A 5,494-nucleotide genomic window follows, 5' to 3' on the forward strand; every position below is an offset into this window, starting at 1 on the left:
CCCGGCGCAGGCAAAGAACCCACAAAGCGAGCGACCGCAAAACAGGAGCTCGTGATTCGTTCGACAAACAAGGAAACAAAGTTGTAATTTTTCATTTCTTTTTATTTGATTTTCGTTGTAACCGGATCTTATAAAAAGACCGGATCTTTGTAATCGATAAACTGTTACAAGAGTGTACAATGGAATCATTAATGAAGAAAGCAACGGTTTTTCCCGCGAACAATCTGGCGACCACAGTGGGAGCCGACGATCTCGCTGCCGAGATCGTTGCGTCGCAGCCGCGGATCTCGATCCCGGTCGAGGAGGAGGTCGAGTATGAGTTCGACCAAGCCAAGTTCGAGGAGTACGTGTCCTCGTCCGGATCTACCTCCCCCCGCAAGTCCAAGAAGTCCAAGTTCTCCTCCAGGAGAAAGGTTCGTTGGTATGAAGAAGTCGAAGCCACCAACGAAGATCTCGCCCCGTTTGATGCCAAAGTCGCATCGGGTGAGATTCCTCCAGTTTCCAACCAGGTCAGATCTGCTCTGGCCAACCCTTCTGCCGCAGGGGGCGTGGTGACTCTCTCGAAGAGAGCCCGCCAAAGGCAACGTCAACGCCTTGCGAAACGATTCGCAAAGGCCATGGAGTCCGTTGACGGGATCCGCTACAACACGGATCTGAAGAACAAAAGAGGCAAACAGCCTCAACAACAGATGAACGGCGCCTCTTCCAAGCCGCCAACAATGGAATGGGTCCGTGTCAAACGGAATCGTTCGACGCTGGAAGAACGCATCCGCAAACGCCGCGCACTATCAGCGCAGGCACGGGCTCAAGCCGAAGAAGCCCGTAGAAAGTTGCAAAGAGAGGTAGCCAAGAAGCCGCCACCAACTCGCAAAGTTTGGAGGCCAAAGTCTGAAGCGGCAATTCAGGCTAAGGAGCAACCTTTGCAGCCTCCAACCAAAGTTCAACCTCCGGCGAACCAAGCTAAGCCGCCGAGAATTCCCATAGCTACTCCGGGAGATCATGCAGAATCCTCCCGAAGGAGAAAGTCAGTCTTGGAGCGCCTCGGTCCACTTCCCGAGGAGCGAAGCAAAGCTCCAATCCAAGAACGTTTGGACCCACTACGAAAGCCCCAAACAACGCAACATGCTGGGGGTCGCCCCAAGCGCACTACTTTGCGCATTGAAGTTCAGGAGCCCGCTGAGAATTCACGCCCAAAAAGGCATGTCTCAAGGCGCGTGACTCTTGAAAGTCCAAGGAAGGCAATTCTCCCTCAGAAGGAAACGTTATCATCTGATGATGATTACGTTATACCTGAGAAATCGTGCCAACACACGATAGGTTGCTCTGACTTTCAAACTGACGAGCTGTACTATCGTGCTGGGGGTACGAGCAAAGCCAGAAAGAGAAGTCCTCGAAGGCTAGAAACTCAGTGCCCTTGTTCAAAGCTCATTCGGGCGGTACTGTCTCAATGCAACTGCATCAAGGTAGTCCCCGAGAGAATTTCAGTGTTCGAAAGGCTCGGCACCGAAACGCCAAAACCAAGGTATAGGCGTTTCCGGCAAAGAAGAACGGTGGTTAAAGACGGAGAATTTCCGAGGGTCACCGCCAACATGACCAGCAAAGAGACATCGACACAGATTGATCTCAAGTCGTTTCTGGAAGCATCTCGGCGTGTAACCCGTCTGCAGTCCGGAGCCATCGCACGAGGAACTTATGGTAGGGTTCGGACAAGATTGCCTTCGGAAGATGAAGAATCGGATTCCTGCTCTGCTGTCGCATCGGACAATACAGTGTCCAGCGAAGGACAACCCCGCGAGTCATTTATGATAAGCGCGGAAGAAATGGCCAAGATGCTTGAAGACGCTTTGGCTAAACAGAAAGAAAGTTTCAAGTTTGAGATGCAGATGGCCATGCAGACTATGAGAGAGATGCATGAGCAACAAATTCAGGCACTGACGAACCAGCGAGGTGAACCAAGCCGCCGTAACCAGGTTGTTCAGGAAGAGGAGCACACGGATAGGGATGGAGCTCACAATGCCAATAACCCTCCCGTCAATGCAAGGGGTGGTAATGAGGATGCCAACGAGGATACAAGTGAAGACTTGAAGATCAAAGATCTCGAGAGCAAAATCAACACATTGATCTCCGCTCAAGAGACGAAGAAAACAGGCATTCCCTGTCCATACCCAAGAGAGTGGGAATCGATCCCCTATCCGGCGAAGTTCAGTTTAATCAACTTCACGCCGTTCGATGGGAAGGGTTCCCCCACTCAGCATTTGATTTATTTCAAATCGCACCTGGGTATTATTTCTGGCAATGAGCCTCTGATGGTGCGGTCATTCGTCGGCACTCTTCGCGGAGCCGCCTTCGATTGGTATCGCCGCCTCAAGCCAGGTAGCGTGAACAGCTGGGACGATATGGAGACCAAGTTCCTCGCTAATTTCTTCGACGATGACACCGAAATATCCATCGGAACGTTGCTTGATGAAAAACAAAAAGACGGGGAGTTGGTCGACACCTTTGTCAAGAGGTTCCGGAACAAGGCGATGAACTGTTGGGACCCGATCACTGAGGAGTTCATCCTCCAGACTTGCCACAACAACCTTGCATTGGACGTATTGGAAGCGATGGGAACAGCACCGTCTGACACTTGGAAAGACTTGAAGGTGCGCGGTGAACAAGCCGAACGCTTCCTCCGAAGGAAGAAGGCCGAGAGGAACCGACAGACTGTTAATCCGTTGAATTCAAACTTCGCCTCTCGTGGTAAGGGCAAGGCACCTGCAGCTGCTAATGGTGCTAATCAAACGTCACAACAGCAATCCCGAAGGCAGCAAAAGACTTCGGGTCCGAGACTCCAAAAAGAGTACTCTTTCAAGGACGAAGACGTTCCAGCCATCTTCGAATCCCTCCTTGAAGGTAACAAGATCAAGCTACCACCTATCACAAATCAGGAGGAAGCTGACAACACTACGGACCCAAAGTACTGTGCATACCACAGGAGGGTCGTTCATCCCACCAAGGATTGCTTTACTCTCAAGAATAGCATTCAGACCTTGGTTGAAGCCGGCGTTATATCGCTCAATTAAATCGAAACCAGACTCCAAAGAGTATACGAGTATAAACTGTTTCTCAATCCTCCGACCGGTATAAGAGGTTAAACTGCTCCCTGATACTCCAATAGGTATACGAGTATAAACTGTTCCCTATTTTTGGTTGGGAAGTTCCTGGAGAATATTACGCTAGTATTCTTAAGGATAACCCAGTCAGGTAAACTGAGAGTAATGTCCGAACCAGTTCCGCATAGGAAGCTGGGGGTGGATGATTCATGTAACGGGAGGTTCCCAAAAGAAATCCATATAGTGTATTCTTAAGGATAACCCAGTCACCGCAGCAAGATGATGAATAAAAAATTCCTATTCAAATTCTCACCGCGTCTGTGCACTCAACACTCTCATTGTTAGAGTCTGGACATAATATTCGGAATTGGTCAAACCTTTCTACAGTTAGGACCAAAACCAAAATCCCCTCTCGATTCTTCCAATGAACGAGAGGTCCATTTTCAAATCGAGTGATCAAACATTCCTACAGTTAGGATCGTCTCAAACCTCCCAATTGGTCAAACCCTATAAAAGTTAGGGCCACAATCAAAATCTCCTCTCGATTCCTCCAATGAACGAGAGGTCCACTTTCAAATCAAGTGATCAAACCTCCCTATAGTTAGGGTCACCTCAAACTCCCATTTGGCCAAACCTTCCTACAGTTAGGGTCAAAACCATAATTCACTCTCGATAAACGAGAGATTCACTTTTAGTTCGGTAATCAAACCTTCGGACAGTTAGGATTATCCGAATCTTTCGATTCTCTGAATGGAGGTCCCACTCCTAGTTTCACCGTTCCGGATTCTGGGGGTGGAGATCCCACCTTGAGTCTCCTTTCCAACTGGAAATAGAATATAAAATTCTTCCTTTCCAGAATCAAGGAATAGAATATAAAATTCTTCCTTCATTGCTTTTCGGGTTCGCCTTCACCCTAAAAGAAGATTGGGAAATAGAATATAAAATTCTTCCTTTCCCACATCCTAGGAAGTTTATCCCGAATCCTAAGAAGGGATAAGTCTGCGCCTAACACGCGCTGCCGGTTTAGTCTTTTTCCGTAGAAAAAGACACCAGAGTTCGATTCTGGGGTATTCTATCCTGAAACCTAAGCAAGGATAAGTCTGTGCTTAACCCGCACCGCTGGTTAGTTCTTAACCGTTGAAAAGAACACCCGTTCACATATTCAACATTGTGGCAGGTTGTTATTAATAACACCAAAATCCATGCCTTACACGCATGGGGAATTTCATCCTGAATCCTAAGAAAGGATATGCCGACGCCTAACACGCATCGCCGGTTTAGTCTTTCTCTGAAGAAGAAGACACCAGAGTTTGATTCTGGGGTATTTTATCCCGAAGCCTAAGTAGGGATAAGTCAGCGTCTAATATACGTTGCTGGGTAGCTTATTCCCATAACAATGGCGAAGTCTACGTATTCGAAGTCGTAGCATCAAATCTAAGGGAGTTCATTCCTTTAGCACAACGCCACATGCGGAACGGGTTTAGACAATTTGCTTGTAAGCCCGATTCAAACGGTAATCGGTAAGAGCACGTCAAATCCGTTGAAGGCTGGGGGTTAGCCAAAAACCCTAAAGTCAACGCCTAACACGCGTCGCCGGGTAGTCTATTCCCATGAGAAAGACGAAGTCTACGTATTCAATATCGTAGCACTAAGAGCGTTAACTCTCTTAGCACAACATCACATGCGGAACGGATTTAGACAATCCGCATGCTAGCCCAACTCAAACGGTAGTCGGTATAGGCTAATCAAATCCGTTGAAGGCTGGGGGTTAGCCAAAAACCCTAAAGCCAACGCCTAACACGCGTCGCCGGGTAGTCTATTCCCGTGAGAAAGACGAAGTCTACGTATTCAATATCGTAGCACTAAGAGCGTTAACTCTCTTAGCACAACGTCACATGCGGAACGGATTTAGATAATCTGCATGCTAGCCCGACTCAAACGGTAGTCGGTAAAGGCTCATCAAACCCATTGATGGCTGAGGGTTTGCCAAAAATCCTATAAATACGAGAGTCACTGACGCATCGGCTTCATTAGTTGGTCTCGTGACTTGAGCATCCAACGACATTCGAAACCCTAGGGTCAACGCCGAGCAACGCGTAACCCTAGGTCAACACCAGTCAACGCGTCGCGATCAAAAAGTTAACGTACGATGTTCGAAACCCTAGGGTCAACGCCGGTCAACACGTAACCCTAGGTCAACGCCAATCAATGCGTTGCAATGAAAGAATCAATACTCCGAAAAGTATACGAGTATAAACTGCTTCTTAATACTCCAATAAGGTATATGAGTATAAACTGTTCCCTATTTTTGGTTGAGAAGTTCCTGGAGAATATTTTTATAAATATACTCTTAAGGATAACTCAACAACACTACGCCGGACAACGCGTCACAAAATAAA

This window comes from Asparagus officinalis, chromosome 2 (assembly GCF_001876935.1).
Source record: "Asparagus officinalis chromosome 2, Aspof.V1, whole genome shotgun sequence".
Classification (NCBI taxonomy): Eukaryota; Viridiplantae; Streptophyta; class Magnoliopsida; order Asparagales; family Asparagaceae; genus Asparagus; species Asparagus officinalis.